This window comes from Bos taurus, chromosome X, assembly GCF_002263795.3.
Source record: "Bos taurus isolate L1 Dominette 01449 registration number 42190680 breed Hereford chromosome X, ARS-UCD2.0, whole genome shotgun sequence".
Lineage (NCBI taxonomy): Eukaryota > Metazoa > Chordata > Mammalia > Artiodactyla > Bovidae > Bos > Bos taurus.
This window is the reverse complement of record NC_037357.1, coordinates 14,829,789-14,849,493: the sequence shown is the minus strand read 5'-3', so window position 1 is coordinate 14,849,493 and position 19,705 is coordinate 14,829,789. Positions and strand designations below refer to the sequence as shown.

Sequence of the window (19,705 nt, the reverse complement as noted above, 5' to 3'; positions counted from 1 at the left end):
TGAAGAAGCTGAAGTTGAACGGTTTATGAAGACATACGAGACCTTTTAGAACTAACACCCAAAAGATGTCATTTTCATTATAGGGGACTAGAATGCAAAAGTAGGAAGTCAAGAAATATCTGGAGTAAGAGGCAAATTTGGCCTTGGATTACGGAATGAAGCAGGGCAAAGGCTAATAGAGTTTTGCCAAGAGAACATAGTGGTCATAGCAAACACTGTCTTGCAACAACACAAGAGAAGACTCTACACATGGACATCACCACATGGTCAACACCGAAATCAGATTGATTATATTCTTTGCAGCCAAAGATGGAGAAGCTCTATACAGTCAGCAAAAACAAGACTGGGACCCGACTGTGGCTCAGATCATGAACTCCTTATTGCCAAATTCCGACTTAAATTGAAGAAACTGGGGAAAACCAGTAGACCATTCAGGTATGACCTAAATCAAATCCTTTACAATTATACAGTGAAAGTGAGAAATAGATGTAAGGGACTAGATCTGATAGACAGAGTGCCTGAAGAACGATGGACGGAGGTTCATGACATTGTACAGGAGACAAGGATCAAGACCATCCCTGAGAAAAAGAAATGCAAAAAAGCAAAATGGTTGTTTGAGGAGGCCTTACAAATAGCTGGGAAAAGAAGAGAAGCCAAAAGCAAAGGAGAAAAGGAAAGATACACCCATTTGAATGCAGAGTTCCAAAGAATAGCAAGGAGAGATAAGAAAGCCTTCCTCAGTGATCAATGCAAAGAAATAGAGGAAAACAATAGAATAGGAAAGACTAGAGATCTCTTCAAGAAAATTAGAAATACCAAGGGATCATTTCATGCAAAGATGGGCTCAATAAAGGAGAGAAACAGTATGGACGTAACAGAAGCAGAAGATATTAAGAAGAGGTGGCAAGAATACACAGAAGGACTATACAAAAAAGATCTTCAAGACCCAGATAATCACGATAGTGTGATCACTGACCTAGAGCCAGACATCCTGGAATGTGAAGTCAAGTGGGCCTTAGAAAGCATCACTACGAAGAAAACTAGTGGAAGTTATGGAATTCCAGTTGAGCTATTTCATATCCTGAAAGATGATGCTGTGAAAGGGCTGCACTCAGTATGCCAACAAATATGGAAAACTCAGCAGTGGCCATTTCATTCCAATCCCTAAGAAAGGCAATGGCAAAGAATGCTCAAACTACCACACAATTGCACTCATCTCACACACTAGTAAAGTTATGCTCAAAATTCTCCAAGCCAGGCTTCAGCAATACATGAACCGTGACTATCCAGATGGTCAATCTGGTTACAAAAAAGGCAGAGGAACCAGAGATCAAATTGCCAACATCTACTGGATCATCCAAAAAGCAAGGGTTTTCCAGAAATATATCTATTTCTGCCTTATTGGCTATGCCAAAGCCTTTGACTGTGTGGATCACAATAAACTGTGGGAATTTCTGAAAGAGATGGGAATACCAGACCACCTGACCTGCCTCTTGAGAAACCTGTATGTAGGTCAGGAAGCAACAGTTAGAACATGACATGGAACAACAGACTGGTTCCAAATTGGAAAAGGAGTACGTCAAGGCTGTATATTATCACCCTGCGTATTTAACTTATATGCAAAGCACATCATGAGAAATGTTGGGCTGGATGAAGCACAAGCTGGAATCAAGATTGCTGGGAGAAATACCAATAACCTTAGATATGCAGATGACTCCACCCTTATGGCAGAAAGCGAAGAAAAACTAAAGAGCCTCTTGATGAAAGTGAAAGAGGAGAGTGAAAAAGTTGGCTTAAAGCTCAACATTCAGAAAACTAAGATCATGGCATCTGGTCTTAGTTTTGGCATCACTTCATGGGAAATAGATGGGGAAACAGTGGAAACAGTGTCAGACTATTTTGGGGGGCTCCAAAATCACTGCAGATAGTGATTGAAGCCATGAAATTAAAAGACACTTACTCCTTGGAAGGAAAGTTACGACCAACCTAGACAGTGTATTGAAAAGCAGAGACATTACTTTGTCAACAAAGGTCCATCTAGTCAAGGCTTTGGTTTTTCCAGTAGTCATGTATGGATGTGAGAGTTGGAGTATAAAGAAAGCTGAGCTCGGAAGAAATGATGCTTTTGAACTGTGGTGTTTGAGAAGACTCTTGAGCATCCCTGGCCTGTAAAGAGATGCAACCAGTCCATCGTAAAGGAGATCATTCCTGGGTGTTCATTGGAATGACTGAGGTTGAAGGTGAAACTGCAATATTTTGGCTACCTGATGCAAATACTGACTCATTTGAAAATACCCTGAAATGGGAAAGATTGAAGGCAGGAGGAGAAGGGGATGACAGAGGATGAGATGGTTGGATGGCATCACTGAGTCAATGGACATGAGTCTGGGTAAACTGCAGGAGTTGGTGATGGACAGGGAGGCCTGGTGTGCTGCGGTTCATGCAGTCGCAAAGAGTTGGACACGACTGAGCCACTGAAGTGAACTGACTGAAGAAGGTTAGGTGGGCTTCCCGGGTGCTCAGATGGTAAAGAGTTTGCCTGCAGTGCAGGAGACCTGGGTTCGCTCCCTGGGTTTGGAAGAACCCCTGTAGAAGGAAATGGCATCCTGCTCCAGTATTCTTGCCTGGAGAATTCCATGGACAGAGGAGCCTGGTGGGCTGAAGTTCATGGGGTCACAAAACGTCAGACAGGACTGAACAACCAAGTGTGCATGCACACACACACACACATATGAAGCTTAGGTAATTTTCTCACGGTCATATATATAATTATTAATACTCTTAGAGCTTAAACCTGAATATTTGGATTTAAAATCTGAGATTCTCTCTGTGACATTCTTTTTTTTTTAATTTTTTTTTAAACTTTAAAATAGTGTATTAGTTTTGTCAAATATCGAAATGAATCCGCCACAGGTATACATGTGTTCCCCATCCTGAACCCTCCTCCCTCCTCCCTCCCCATACCATCCCTCTGGGTCATCCTAGTGCACCAGCCCCAAGCATCCAGTATCGTGCATCGAACCTGGACTGGCGACTCGTTTCATACATGATATTATACATGTTTCAATGCCATTCTCCCAAATCTTCCCACCCTCTACCTCTCCCACAGAGTCCATAAGACTGTTCTATACATCAGTGTCTCTTTTGCTGTCTCGTACACAGGGTTATTGTTACCATCTTTCTAAATTCCATATATATGCGTTAGTATACTATTGGTAACTAAGTATATATTGGTGTTTTTCTTTCTGGCTTACTTCCCTCTGTATAATAGACTTCAGTTTTATCCACCTCATTAGAACTGATTCAAATGTATTCTTTTTAATGGCTGAGTAATACTCCATTGTGTATATGTACCACAGCTTCCTTATCCATTCATCTGCTGACGGACATCTAGGTTGCTTCCATGTCCTGGCTATTATAAACAGTGCTGCGATGAACATTGGGGTACACGTGTCTCTTTCCCTTCTGGTTTCCTCAGTGTGTATGCCCAGCAGTGGGATTGCTGGGTCAGAAGGCAGTTCTATTTCCAGTTTTTTAAGGAATCTCGACACTGTTCTCCATAGTGGCTGTACTAGTTTGCATTCCCACCAACAGTGTAAGAGGGTTCCCTTTTCTCCACATCTCTCCAGCATTTATTGCTTGTAGACTTTTGGATCGCAGCCATTCTGACTGGTGTGAGATGGTACCTCATAGTGATTTTGATTTGCATTTCTCTGATAATGAGTGATGTTGAGCATCTTTTCATGTGTTTGTACTAGTTCACAACTGTTGCTTGACCAACACACTGCTTGACACATAGACATCATAACTGAAAGAAGGAATGTTCACATCTGCTTTGATAGCCCTTCATCTCTCCTTGGACATATCTGTGCCCTTAGCAAGGTGACTGTCATACAGTAAGTGCTTAATGGTGATCGTTGTACTGGTGGTAGTTCTTCATGATTGATTGTTTCATCTTTCCAGATTAATGCACTCTAATCCTTTTCACCTGTTCTCATAGTCTTCCCTCTCCCATCCCTTCAAACAGCTTTGTTGCTCATATTCTCTGTCTGCAGTCCTTGGGATGAACTGGATATGGGAATTGGGACATACATAGGAAGTTCTAACCATAGCTACCTCTTAAATGCATACATGTTTAATTATGAAACATTTAACAGTTGTCTGTTGTCAAGTTTCAGAAAATAAAATTGTTGTTTAGTCGCCAAGTCGTGTCCGACTCTTTGTGACCCCCTGCACTGCAGCACGCCAGGCTCCCCTGTCCTTCACTGTCTCCTGGAGTTTGCTCAAATTCATGTCCGTTGAGTCAGCGATGCTATCTAACCATCTAATCCTCTGCTGCTCTTGTCTCCTTTTGCCTTCAGTCTTTCCCAGCATTGGGGTCTTTTCTTGGAAAAATAAGAAAAAATGACCACAAAACATGACTTGTACTAAAAATGCTTTTGAGAGTTTAGTTAGGGCTTTTGTTTGTTTCAGATTATAAGTACTGTTGCCCCATCATTTGCCTTCTCACTGGATCTGTACACCTGCACGCTCTGTGCTAGTACTTGCTGGGCCAGCTTCCCTAGTTTCATGGGTTTCATTGCTTCCCCCACCTTTGCTTCCCCTTTTGCCTGCTCGCTCTCTTTTTCAGCTGGATGTCTTCTCCTCCAAATCAGAAATATTACTGACAAGGATTTTGAGCTCTCCTCAAGGGGAGAGGACTTAGGATTGCCGTTTTTCACATCTTGCTGACAGATCCTTTAGGTTCAGTTTGATGAGAATGTTTCCTCTCTGACCGATTTTAAGAGAGCTTTGTGGAGGGTCTCCTGCCACCAGCCTCTGCTGCTATTGCCAGTGCAGTGGGACGGAGTGGATTGGCTTTGTGTCTAGACAGAATTGGGTGGTGTTTGTTTTTCCGGTTTATTCTTGCTTTTGGATGCTGTTACCTCTTTCTTATTAGCACCCTAGCAATAGAGAAAAAAGCATTATAAGAAGAGTTTAGAATTCAAGGTTAAAACTTCAGTCTCCATTTGGTAAAAAAAAAAAAAAAATAGGACCCCCAACTTTAAAAGTTCATGCTAGGTTTGAAATATTTAATCTAAGGCTATTCTCACAGTTTTCTTTTGCCTCCCACTTTTTTTGCCTTATGAATGACTTTGTTGTAGTGAGTGACAAGTATATCCTATCCTTGCTGATCGTTTTTAAGTGGATGGATTTTCATAGAGCAGTCCATCTCTAGTGGTGTAGATGTTTATCTTATGTATTGAGAGTTTATAATTCAATATTTTCAGGTTTTCATTTTTAGTTGAAGACATTGATAAATAGAACTATGACTTTTATATTCATAAGATATTCTATCTATACTTAATTATCATTACTGTGAAGTTATCAGTTTTATAGCCTAGAGGTTCGGAGAAATCTAGATCAGTTTCATCATTTCCAGATAGAGAATAGCCAAGTTATTTTTAGAAAATATTTGTAACCGAGGTTATTAGATGATTTGAATGCATGAGCGTATGACTTAGTTAGAAACTTGGGTAGTTTATCAGACTGAAAACTGATTTTCTACCCTAGAATCATTGTGCACCTGAAGTTTACTTAGAGTGACTTTTATCTTCAACACAATAAAATCCTGAACATTATACAATGTAAGACTATAGTTTGCATTTATCATAGTTAGTCAGCAAACATTTATCATCTGTGACCCTTCATCTTTAGGAGTTAAGGTTGTAGTTTTATAATAGTTAATTTAAATGTGTTCTACTACTAATTCATGTTTTTATACTATGTAAATCAATTATTCTTTAAGATGTGTGCCTGGATTAGAGAAAAGAATATGCAGCTGTCTGGGTTTTAGTCATGATTTTTCCATAGATGCTCTGTCTTCTGGCCTTTTTGTCTTAGATGTCACCTAATAGATACCACTCTGCTAATGTATCAACTTGGCTATTTTTATAATTGGACTCAGTAAGACGTTTATCATAAATGGAATGAGTAAGCACTCTATGCAATAGAAGAATATATCTTTAAACTTGAGACAGTTCTAAAAACACTGTATTCTGGAAGAAGCCACCAGCTGCACACACAACCAGAAATTATGCTTGTATTTTAATATCCATAGACAATGAATAAAAGACTTGGGGGTTCCTCAAAAGAATCCTGTTTATGTGTATTTATTCATAGATCTTAAGTATGTCAGACCAATAATTAGATATAGTGTAAAAAACACTTTATCTTCCATTAAACTAGACCTCAGTGCTTACCTCACTGTGAATGCTCCACACAGATTCATCTTTAACTTATGTGAAAACACAATCAATTCACCCTCTTTAGGAGATTTTTAGGGACCACCTTTCCTCCCATTTATTACATTCTCCTGAATTTGGCCTCAGGCCTTTAAAATGTTTCAGGAATGTCTTCTCACTTTTTCGTGAAACTCTACTTCCTCAATGGGGACACTGACTAGCTGGACATAGTCTCAGGCCCCGGGTTTTGAAATCTGGATTTCCTTCCTCTGCTTGTCCCCCATGGTACAGGCACTCTAAGCTTTAAGGAGAATCAGTATGACAATAGTCAACTTTACAAAAGAAAAATCAAAAGCAAGTCCACTTGAAGCTTGGTACAGGAATACATCACTTTATTTTTTTTTAATGTGTTTGTAAGAAACTGAATATATTAATTCCATATTTGTAAAAAAAAATGTTCAGTGTTAGCTTGGCATTTTAAAATATTGCTATATCACAGGGAACTCAGCTTGGTGCTGTGATGACCTAGAGGGGTGAGACAGGGGAGTGGGAGGGAGTCTCATGAGGGAGAGAATATATGTATATATGTAGCTGATTCATGTTGTTGTACAGCAGAAACCAACACAACATTGTAAAGCAATTATACTCCAATAAAAATAAATAATAAAGTAGTGCTATATGGAATGCTTCTGTAATGCAAATAAACATTCTTAATTTCTCCGATTTATAGATTGGATATAGATTTTCTTCAAATAGGCCACACCTGTACTCTGGATCCCCACAAAGAATTTTTCAAGGAATGACCCCTTTGCTAGACCCTGATTTCTCAACCTGATTTCCTGTGGTTTCTTCCTTCTTAATTAGCCCAGTGGCTCAGGTGTACCTTCCTGCCCCCTGATCTCTACTTGGCTATCATATATTAATATATAAAATATATATTTGTTTATATATGTGATACAGTGAGAATATACATAGGAACTGTAAAAACATGTGTATTTATGTATTTATCCACATTCCATGGCATCCAAAATCAGCAGGCACATTGCGCATTGCTAGGGTTTTCTCTTTTTTTTTCTGTATGGTATTTCTGCTATTTATTCTAAATATTTTTATTTTGTCTCTTAATCATTTACATGCCATACTAACTCTATCCACTACTGTGGTGTAACCACTTCTGAAGTGAAATGGCATCTATTTAACAGCATTGAAATTGTGGTTGCTTTTGTTCAGAAGAGAAAGTGGACACTCTTCTTTGTTCTTTGCACTGAAAGACTTTAACCCATCTCCGATATTGGCAAGGAGAATGGTTCTCTTGATTTGCTTTTAAAAGGATATGCACTAGTAATCTCATTTTACCCTTTCATTTTCCTCCTTACTACTCTGCCCCTTGGCTTCATTTGCCTCTTTATGGGGAAGAATGCATCTGAGGTTTTCTTTGCTTCTCCCCTTGCCATGATATGTAGACTAGTTTATGGAAAAATACATCAGCCGCCTGCCATGCATTTAAATTCCCCACTTCTCTGCTGCATTTGTGTGCAGCAGCTGAAAGACAAATAGATGAGTGCAGGACCGTTTTTGTCAGTGAAAGTTTTTGGATGCATACATTACCAAGCACACATATCATTAAATATGAGCTTAATATCTGGAAGCAAAAGTGGTAGTACATCAAGTTTGTCCGCAGAAGAGAAAAGGGGTCATTGTTTGTGAGAACTAAATGGAAGCATATCCTTCCTTATCCATCAGAGGAATTAAGAGATGGGAATTGGTCTTTTAGGCCATCTGGTTCCTGCCCCAGGGACCAGTAGAAGGTTGGTCCTCGCATTATTGTATTCTCAGTGCTGATTATTTTTGTTACATATTTCCATAGCTTTGCAGTAACTTCAAATGCTTTTGTAACTATAGTTCCTCTATTTCTCTTGACCAAGGAAGTTCAGGTTGTATCTCATTTCAAAGTAGATGTCCCCCTTTTCAACTTTGTTAAGCCTTATTCCACCAAGCTGGGTTAAGGTACTGAGATTTAGCCTTTTTAAGATAACGTATATCTACTTGGCCCTAACTTTTTCCTTACCTTTTCCCCCTCTGTTCTGAGTATTCTTAAACAATTTTAGAAACTTAATTACCATATAGAAATTTAACATTGTGAACATCTTAAAATTACACCTCCGAGACCAACTAACATTCCTTAAAAAGGATAGAAATGGGAAGGGAAGGATGTCCAGGAATTGCCTCAATACCTCTCCTTTCCCTCTCCTCCTCCCCCTCACTCCCTCAGTTTCTCTCTTCCTCTTTTCCCTCTCACACACACATGCATGTGCACACACAAACACATTGGACTTATGTCAAACCAAATCATCCCAGTGTGATTTGGATGGAGGTGGGGCATGTAAGGAAGGAGATGGAGAGCCTGAAGTGGGGTTTGTGGCTTAAAAATCAAGCGTGTTAAGGAAGCAACGAAATAGACAGTTTCCAGGTCGTAAGGGACCATAGAGAATGTTTCCTTAGTTATGTACGTGAGGAGAGTAAGACCCAGGGAGTTAATGACTAAATCAGTTGACTTCTCCGAAGTCCATTGTTTTGTTTCCTATACCAAGCTGAAGGCAAAAATTGTGGGGATTAAGGGTAAACATCAAAGTCCTGGATTTGCCATCTGTCCATTAATTCATTCAGTTAATCAACATATATTTATTGACCAACTATGATATGCCAACAAAGGTTCGTCTAGTCAAGGCTATGGTTTTTCCTGTGGTCATGTATGGATGTGAGAGTTGGACTGTGAAGGGGGCTGAGTGCCGAAGAATTGATGCTTTTGAACTGTGGTGTTGGAGAAGACTCTTGAGAGTCCCTTGGACTGCAAGGAGATCCAACCAGTGCATTCTGAAGGAGATCAGCCCTGGGATTTCTTTGGAAGGAATGATGCTAAAGCTGAAACTCCAGTACTTTGGCCACCTCATGCGAAGAGTTGACTCATTGGAAAAGACTCTGATGCTGGGAGGGATTGGGGTCAGGAGGAGAAGCGGACGACAGAGGATGAGATGGCTGGATGGCATCACTGACTCAATGGACATGAGTCTGAGTGGGCTACGGGAGTTGGTGATGGACAGGGAGGCCTGGCGTGCTGCGATTCATGGGGTCGCAAAGAGTCGGACATGACTGAGCAACTAAACTGAACTGAACTGATGATATGCCCGACATTGTGCTAGGTGTTAAGGACCCCATATGGTCCCTGACCTCAAGGAGCTTATAAGTTTATTCACCAAACTCTAGTGACAAATAGAAAAGTGAAGAAATAGGCAATCACAGTACAGAATGTTTCCATAGTACCCAGAGGATGCTAACAGAGCATATAAGAGGTGCCCCCTAACCCTGCTTTAGGTGACAAGCAATAGCTTCCTGGCAGATATTTCCCAGGCCAAGGTGAGACAGAGTGTTCCAGGGTGATGTTAAAGCATATGCAGTCCCTGAGGCAAGAACTGGAAATAGTTCAGTATGATTAGAGAATACAGTGTAGTTAAGGGTTGGGGAGGGATTGTTAAGGGGGTTAATTAAGGTAACTGTACAGTATGAATAAGACTGTGGAGATAAGAAGGAGCCAGGTCATAAAGGACCTCATTTGCCATGTCAGAGAATTTGAAGTTCTGCAGTTTAAGAACAATGTAGAAGTCACTAAAAAGTTTTAAAGTCAGTGATGTGATCGTATTTGCCTGTTAGAAGGATCTCTCTATTGACAACTGGAGAGTTAACTGGAGATAGAAAGCCATGTGAGGAGGCCATTGCAGCAATCCACTTGGACTGAGGTAGTAATGATTGGGATGAAGAGAAAGGTTCATATTTTAGCTAGGACATAGAGTCCATCGGACTTGGTTACCAGGTATAGAAAACAAGGGAAAGGGACGAATATGGATAACTCCCAGGGTTCTGGACTGAATAGCTAGGTGGGTTGTGTGCCATTTCCTGACATGGAGGACAAGGTGGAAAGGGCAGGATTGTTGAGTAAAGATAATGTGTTAAGTTTGAGTTATCCATCAGATGCCCATACTGAGAACAATCTGGGCTTAAGATAAATATATCAGAGCTATCAGCATAAATAGAAATATGATTTGAAGTCATGGGATCACCCAGAGCCAGTCTGAGGATCAGTTGCCCTTAGACCTTATTTGGTCTTAGACTCCTTTATGTATCCAACAGTTATGGGCCCTTTCCCCATATACAATTCTGCCTGCAATTTTAAGAGGTTCATTGACATCTTGATGCATATCTGCAAACTGTTATGATGTCTGGATGAAGAACCTCTGGCGGTGGAATAAGAAGAAAAGAGGTGTAAGGATGAAACACTGGCATTTCGGCCTTCCCAAGTGGCCCATATGGTAGAGTCTGCCTGAAGTGCAGGAGACCCAGGTTCGATCCCTGGGTCAGGAAGATCCCCTGGAGAAGGAAATGGCAACCCACTCCAGTATCCTTGCCTGGAAAATTCCATGGATGGAGGAACCTGGCAGGCTACTGTCCATGAGGTTGCAAAGAGTCGGACACGACTGAGCAACTTCACTTCACTTCACTGGCATTTAAGAAATGAGTAGTGAAAGAGAAGTTCATGGAGGAAACTGGGAAAAAGAAACCAGAGAGTTAATGGGTGTCATAGAAGGCAAGGAAAGAGTTTCATGAAGCCAAAGTGGTCAGCAGAGTTAAGTGCTGCAGGGAGAGAGTAAGATAAGGACTGAAAAGTGATCACTGGCTTTAGCAACAATGAGTGTCAGTGACCTTTGCAAGGGCTGCTTCAGTAAAATGCTGTGGACAGAATCCAGAATGCAGTGATTAAGGAGTGCATGAGAGAAGAGCAAGTGGGAACAGCAAGTGCAGGCCACATGTTTCCAAAGGGGCAGATTTGGGGCTAGAGGGAGGCTTGTCTTTTGTTCATTTATAACCAAATTGAGGGTATTGAGTATCTTTTAGAATTTTTGTGTCATTTTCTGATTTCTTACCATTAAAAAAAAGAACAAATAAACCAAGGAATTCACATCTGGTAAGAGTAGAGTTTCACAGGTTTCCAGTGCTTCTTTCGATATTAATAAATGATGAATTGTGGTTTTAAATCCCTGCAGTTCTATATCTTTCCTCAGCTTTGCTTAAGGTGTCTATCTACCCAGAATCCACAATGCCTCAGGCAGTACTAAATTAGCACTATAGGTGCATTCAGGCCAGACAGGCTGGGAATGAGAGAGGCAATAAGGCTGGCTTTAGACCCTTGATTGAAGAGCCAGCTTTGTAATACCCAGCTTAGTAATTATGAAGGCTTTATGTTTGCATGTGTGAACCTTAGTTAAGCTTTGTCATAGGTTTTCCAAAACAGCTGGGGCTTTTGGTCTATGAAGACATTAATTTGCGTCTCCAGGGGCTATGCATAAATCAAACTGGGAAAGAGGGGAGGAGGAGTGAATTTCTTTGTGTGAATCCCAGCTCCCTGTTAACTGTTTAATTGAGGAGAAGGAAAGAGTCCTATGACAATTACTGAATTAGGGATGCATTATTATCTTCTGCTTGATGTATTCTTGCTTGGTGTATTTATGCTAAGAAAGGCAGTAAACCCTCTCTCCCCTAAGAAGGCCTTGCTTTGTTGACCTTAAACAGAAACGTAGACTCAGATTTCACAGTTCCTGTTGTTTCAAAGGGAGGCTTAATGTTGGTGGTGATGGTTGTTAATTTAAACTTTGGTCTTCTTTTCTTACCATCTGCTGTGTAGTGGCCTTTCAGTCACAGTTCAGGGATAACAGCAAGGATCCCACCTGGGGAAAGCAGAGTAATGACATGGGCCTTTGGAAACTCTGCTCTTTCTTCCCCTCTGGCCACAGAGAAGATTATTGGGAAACCTCGTCATCATAGAAGCAACTGTCATTTTGGAGTGAATTAACGATGGGAAGTTAGCCCCGACCTAAATTCTTCTGACCTTTTGAAATATCAGCATAAATGATGCTGTGGTGAGCCAAGCCTTCCCCTCCCCCACTATTTTGGGTTCATCTTTCAGCCACTGCGTGAATCTAACTGAAGAGTCAAAATGTAGAAAAGAGAGGTTCTTCATAGTTTTCTTGTTTTCAGATGCACTGCCTTTTTAGCCTGATAAAGAAATAGATGATAACAAATAGAATATATGCCACAAAATACTATAGGAACTCCTATAGTAGAACCAGTGTGTGTGTGTGTGTGTGTGTGTGTGTGTGTGTGTGTGTGTGTGTTTTATTTACTAAACATTCTTAATGTTCAGGAGCATGCTCACAGAGGGAGAAGACCATGTTTTTCTCTGTAACAGTCCTGTGATGCTACTGTCGGGGTCCAAATACCAGAATTCATAACCCGTGACTCAGTCTGGTGTTTTTTGAGTGAAAAGCCACAAAGACACAAGTTTTGTCAGTGTGTTATGTATGGTACATTTAAAAAATTAATATTAATAAATATCATCAGCAATGTTGATTCTTAAGACTATAGATTTCATACGAGTAAGAGTTTTAATAACTGGCTTATTACAGGACTATAAAAAAGAGTATAGCCTATCCAAAAGATAAGCCTGTATATTGGAAATCTCTTATAAACTAATACTTTTATAAGCACTAAGGGCAAAAAGGCATTGCTTTACAGTACTTATAACTACTACCGTAAGATTTAAATTAATACCAAAAACTTAAAACATATGCTTACTGTGTAATTGCTGACTCAAGGTTATGGATGATGTATGTTCTCAGATGTTCTCAGAGCATATTACTGAGCTGAGCTGTGAGGAATATAATGTTTACTCAAAGTCAAGTTCCAAGGCATTTCCTATGGTTAATACATTATAAATGGTCTTCTTCTATGTAGCTCTCTCTCTCTGTTGCATCTCAACTGTAGAAGTTGAACTCTCCCTTTCAGCTTCAATATATAATGATAATCTTGTAAAGCACCATTTAATTAACTGATTTAAAATTATGTAAACAAGAGATTGGGAGAAGAAATGTTCAACTGTTTCAGTTCTCTATTAAAATTACAAAAATTGTTTCAAAATCCCATTTAGTTTGGACTATTCCTCAGGAATAACTGATTGAAAAAATAAAGATGGTGTGGAAAAGCATAATTCTTTAATTAGTCATTAGGCCCACAAAATAGAACAATAGAACAATTGGATCTGAAAGACATATTAAAATTTATCTGATCCACCCCCTCATTGTTAAGATGATGGAGCTATGCTCCAAGTATTAATAGGGTAAATGACTTGTCCAGGATCATACAGGTTTAGTGGCATAGCTAGGGTTCCAAGTTCCATGATTCTTGGTGATCGTCTCAGTATTCTATATTGCCTCTAGAAAATTTGAGAGGCGGAAACTGAACTCTGGCCTTATACATACTTTAAAAAAAATTTTTTTTTTGGCCTTACAGTTTCAAAGCATGCACTCTATCTCTCTACATGCCTGGAGGTGCTTAATCAGTACTAACCAACATGATTAAAATTGTTATCTTTTTAATTCAATAAGTTTCTTTGGAAAGCAACCACATAAAATGGATTGGAAGAGAGAATTTAGCAGTAATGCCCCCTCAATACATGTGGCAGGAATTAGATTCGCTGCATTATGTATGCATTGCAACCTGCTAAGAAAGCAGACTCCTAGGAAAGAGCTACTGGAACTGGCCAGTACAACTGCTCTGATTCAATAAGTAACTTGAAGTTTTGATGGAATCGATCACTCATTAGCCTGTGGGCCAGGAAAAAGGAAATCAATGAGCAAAAGGAATCATGGTGAAAGGAGAGTACACCTATCCCCTGCCTTGCCCACATACGCCTTTAGCTGAACTGTATGTTCCCAAGATTAAAGAATCTTAAGACTGAAGTTTCACTCTATTCTGCATGGCATACTTGGATCACAGATCTGTAATAATGCTTTCTGTTCCAAGCACTATATCTTGAGGCAGACACGTGACAAGCTAGAATACAACAGAGATGGTCAGGGACTGGAAAGCCCAGTCATAAAGAAAGGTTAGAAATTGGTGCTTTTAGTGCTTGGGAAGGTGAAACTTAGACATGGAGAGGGGGAAAGGAACTGACATATATTTAAGTAGCTACTGTGTGCCAGACACTTTGCATATGTTATTTCCTTTCATCCTCATACCACCCTATGCAGAAGGTATTCTCTTTCTTGGAGATATGTGGTTTGAAGGTATCAGATAACTTACCTGTTACAGAGTTAGTAAGGAGTAGAGATAGGATGAATAGAGCTAATGCTCATGCTTTAGATGAGAGTTTTCAAATATTTGAAGAGCTGATAGAAAGAAGATTAGGATTGACATTGTCATGATAGTAATAGTTGTTATAAAAGTAGCAGTAGTATTAGAAATAAAAACAATAGCTGGCATTTACTGAACACTTATGTTGTGCCAGGAACTGTGCTAAGCACTTGATTTATATTAACATATTTAATCCCTACAATAATCCTAAAATGTAGGTACTGTTATTACTTCCATTTTACACATAAGGGAACTGAGGTACAGATTAAGTAATGTACTCAGCATCACATAAGTGAGGGAACCTGAGTATGAACTCGGATTGTCCTAGGAAGCAGATTTTAGCCTAGCATAAGAGGGACACCTTTCTACTCAAACTGTCTGGCAGAGGGATGGGTGTTCTGGTGAAGCAGGAAATTTCTCAGCCTTGAAAGTATTTAAGCAGGGTCTGGGTGGGCTTCCCTGGTGGTTCAGATGGTAAGGAATCTGCCTGCAATGTAGGAGACCCGGGTTTGATCCCTGAGTTGGGAAGATCCCCTGGAAAAGGGAATGGCAACCCACTCCAGTATTCTTGCCTGGAGAATTCCACAGACAGAGGAGCCTGGTGGGCTACAGTCCATGGGGTCACAAAGAGTCGGACATGACTGAGTGACTGAACAACAGAAGGTGCTGCTTTCAGGCATGCTGTGCATGAGGTTTCTTCACTGAAAGCAAGGTTAAGAGTAAGGTAAACTCAAAGGCCCATTTCAGCTCTAAATATATCTCACTCAAGTTGACACATCTACTGGTTAGTGAGCTGCCATGTCCTTTCTAGGCCTTTTCTGGACTTAGGTGGGTACTCAGAGCTCATAGGTAGACAACTTCACTTGTGTTACTATGTAGATGAGCTATTGGCTCTGGAAAAGTATCAATATAAGTTGATGCCCTGGTCCATCAAATGGAGAGAAGCCATTCCAAGGATCTGTTGCAAGAATAAATTTATAAATCATTGGACAAGGTCAAAAGAAATCCATTAATGAAAACTGATTAGCCTCCAGAGTTCTCTTTTCTAACTGCGACAGTTTATAATCCAAATGAAATTAGCACCCATTTTCAAATTCGTGCTCTTTCATCTTAATAATTTCTTGCATTAATCTGCCATATGGTTCTTCCCTTTCCAATCTTGTGATAATGTCACTTATGTATTCATTCAGACACCTTTGTATTTCTAATATTGGCCAATTACAAAAGCCATCTGTGTTTCATATAGCATTCTCACCCAGAACACAAAGGGTTTTATTTAATTGAGAAATACAAATGTACCATACCATGAGGAATATAACGCACAGATATAGCTAAATAGCTAACCATTTCTTCTTCTCCCTCAGCCTTTCTTTGGCTACCTTTCTAAAATAAAGTATTTCAGGGGAAAATGGCCTCTAGGAACTCCATCACTGTCAGTGGTAGAAGTGAGGTGACACTGTCATTGACCTCCTTTGTCTTGAGAGAATTGGAAAGGCACCTAGGAGCATGACTTATCACTATTTCTTATGGCAAAGATGACAGCCGAAGATGACCTGGGAAGACGATGGGGCAGAGAAAAGCTAGTCAAGAACTTCTCTGGAGAAATACAGACATAAAAGCATAAGATTTTTCAATCAGTTCTTCTCAAATTGACTGGAATCCCCACTGAAGGTCAGTTGAGTCTTTGAATGTGTTCATTCTTTCTGGAGACACTGATAATTTGGCATTGTGCATTGTACAAATGATCAAAAATCAGAGTCTGTGTACACTGATCCATGTGTCTTGCCAACATTACATGAAGTTTTTATAAAATTCCTAGGTGTGGAACCCCCTAGAGAAGGGAATTCTCTAAATGTGGTCTAGTTATGTTTCACAGCTAGCCTTTCTCTCAATTCAACTTAAAAGCACCAATCATATTTCAGAAACAATGTATGAGCCATATATTATTAGAACTATTTTTATTGACCTAACCAAGGCCTTTGATTTAGTCACCCAAAAACACTTTCTTCAGAGATCCCATGATTCTGGGCTTAGCAGTGACCCTGTAAAATGGTTTTCTCTTCATTTAGTTCTTGCCAACTTAGCCTCGACCCAGAGGTCCAAAATACTTGCAGACTGTCATTTTTAGTGAAGATTAACTGAAGCCTCTCCTTGGCTGATGGTGAAGGAGAGTTCAAAGACTATGCTGGCAGCTCCATTGCTATCACAAAAAGTTTCTCCTTTCGAAATCATCTCCCTCTTTCTAGCTGATCTACTTGTGTCAAAGGTACACTTTTTAGCAGAATTTATTCCTCCAGTTACTTCTAGTGTATATTATCCCCAAAGGCAAAACATTCATGGTAATACATGTGACATAACTTATTTCAGTAGAGTATTAGAATGGCAGAGGTAACTGGGATGTTACAGAACCTTTAGTTTGATATTCTTGTTTTATAGATGGGGAAACTGAGGTTCAGAGGTGTTAAATGACTCATCAGAAGCAAGGACAATTAATTAGCATCAGAGCTTAGAGTAGAACCCAGGTCTCAGGACTCCTAATCAAGTGCTCTTTCTACTCTGTCATGCTGCTTCATGACTAGCTAATATAGAGAGAATTAATATATGTAAGTATATATTATATAGATATATTTTTATATATTCTATAAATGGTAATACAGCCTAGCAGTTAAGAGCAGACCTGAGTGTTAATTTTACCCCTTATTCACAATTTTATCCCGTATTACATGCATGAATGTACACATCTAACTTAATGTGAGCTTCAGTTGCCTCATCTGTAAAACTGAGATCATAATAACATCTACCTTTTAAAATTATGATGACAATTAAATGAGAAAATATATAAAGCACTTTGAAAAGTGCCTTGCACTTGCTAAACTCTCAGTGAATGGTAGCTGTTTTTCCTATGTAGATTTTTTTTCTATATAACTCATTCCACTCCCCCTCCCATGCCCTAGAATAAGAATTCTCTTGGAAATCTTAATGTTATTAAAATTATAGTATGCAAATGTATTAAAATGTAGCAACATTCTTCTAGCTCACCTGAATCTAGTATGTCATGTTTTTCCTAAGTTAATTGCAGCCTGATTTGGTTCTGTTCAGTATCACATCTATTTCCACAAACAGGAAATTGTCTTTTCTAGATTTTGATTGGCAGGGATAGTTTTATAAACTTTATTGAATTACATTAGTGTTGTTCTATGGTAGAGGAGACACTTTCATTATAAGCCTGTGTTCCTAGGTGCTTATCTTTTTCATAAAATTACCCTTTGGACTGAAATATTTTCAACTTGTTTTCTATTTCAGATTGGGTATAAAAAATTGACGGGTGGGAAAAGTGGGCAATTTCTTATAACATTTTATTTGGCTACTGAGTAATCACATTTTAATATCTTCCTGTTTGCCCCTGTGGTTTCAAGATGTTAAAACCCCATAACAACCCAGAAACACACAGCACAATTATTTTAAAGAACAGCTTGCAGAAATTTTACAGGAAGCAACTATATATATATATATATATATGAGATCAGAGTCTTTTGAAGACTTGGTACCTGACCTCCAAAGCTTTCTTTTTCAAATCATCCTTGACAATCCAGATTTTTTTTAACATAGATTTATTTAAATTGAATCCAGCTCTTTCATATTCCCAGCTATCTTCTTTTCTCAACTTGGTTGAGAAATGGCTGTCAGGAAAAAAATTAGAAGTACAAAGTAAACAAAATGAAAAGATTAGAGAAGAGTTTAGGAAAGTAAGGATTTGTAAATGGAGTTGAACGCTTAGCTAAGAGGCTAGTCAGAGATTCCCAAGACCAGAAGCCAGAGCCTAGTGCCCAGGTACTTTTGGTCAAATTGCTTTCACCAGGACTTAAGAAAGATGGGGTATCATTGTAAGGAGAGCTCTATTTCTTAGGGATAATCACAATAAAGGGGATGTGCCCACAGACCTGAAAGAGGAGTAGAGGCAGCCTAGAGCATCAAGGCTAGATCTAGGAGTGGAAGTAGAGTACAGAAACATCAAAAGCACCAAGAACCTGAAGTTATTATTGATGGGAATATACTTATTGCCATTTTATTACAAAAACCACAAATAACAAATGTTGGCAAGGATGTGGAGCAAAGGGAACCCTTGCACACTGTTGGTGGGAATGTAAATTGATGCAGTCATTGTGGAAAACAATATGGAGGTTCCTCAAAAAACTAAAAATAGAGACTTCCCTGGCAGTCCACTGGTTAAGACTTCATACTTCCACTGCAGAGGGCATGAGTTCAATCCCTGGTTGGGGAACTGAGATCCTGCATGCTGAGCAGTGCATCCCCCAAAAAAATGTAATAAAGAAACTAAAAATAGAGCAACCATATGCAGCAGTAATTCCACTACTGGGTATATATCTGAAAAAAAATGAAAATACTAATCCAATAAGATACATGAACCCCAGTGTTCACCCCACAAGCCCTGTTTGTAATAGCCAAGATACAGAAACAACCGAACAGTGTCCATCATCTGATGAATGCATCAGTTCAGTTCAGTTCAGTTGCTCAATTGTGTCCAACTCTTTGTGACCCCATGGATTGCAGCACACCAGGCTTCCCTGTCCATCACCAACTCCCAGAGTGTACTCAAACTCATGTCCATAGAGTCAGTGATGCCATCCAACCACCTCATCCTATGTCATCCTTCCACCTTCAATCTTTCTCAGCATCAGGGTCTTTTCCAGTGAGTCAGTTCTTCCCATCAGGTGGACAAAGAATTGGAGTTTCAGCTTCAGCATCAGTCCTTCCAATGAATATTCAGGACTGATCTCCTTTAGGATGGACTGGTTGGATCTCCTTGCAGTCCAAGAGACTCTCAAGAGTCTTCTCCAACACCACAGTTCAGAAGCATCAATTCTTCGGAATTCAGCATTCTTTTTGGTCCAACTCCCACATCCATACATCCATACCATCTCTTTGACTAGATGGCCCTTTGTTGGCAAAGTAATGTCTCTGCTTTTTAATATGCTGTCTAGATTGGTCATAGCTTTTCTTCCAAGGAGCAAACGTCTTTCAATTTCATGGCTGCAGTCACCATCTGCAGTGATTTTGGAGCCCCCCCCAAATAAAGTCTCTCACTGTTTCCATTGTTTCCCCATCTATTTGCCATGAAGTAATGGGACCAGATGCCATGATCTTTGTTTTCTGACTGCTGAGTTTTAAGCCAACTTTTTCACTCTCCTCTTTCACTTTCATCAAGAGGCTCTTTAGTT

General features: G+C 39.6%; 1 protein-coding gene across 13 annotated transcripts in view; it reads left to right on the top strand.

The window, feature by feature from the left end:
* The window catches only part of ENOX2 (ecto-NOX disulfide-thiol exchanger 2), a 288,002-nt gene that overhangs the window by 51,065 nt on the left and 217,232 nt on the right, over positions 1–19,705 (top strand). Inside the window, exon 1 of one of the 13 annotated variants that reach the window (XM_059883752.1) lies at positions 1–19,705. This exon is cut by the window's left edge and continues 25,683 nt beyond it; it is cut by the window's right edge and continues 15,896 nt beyond it. The exons of the other annotated variants lie outside the window; for them this stretch is intronic. The gene's annotated coding sequence lies outside the window, so the exon portion shown is untranslated. 13 annotated transcript variants of the gene reach the window in all.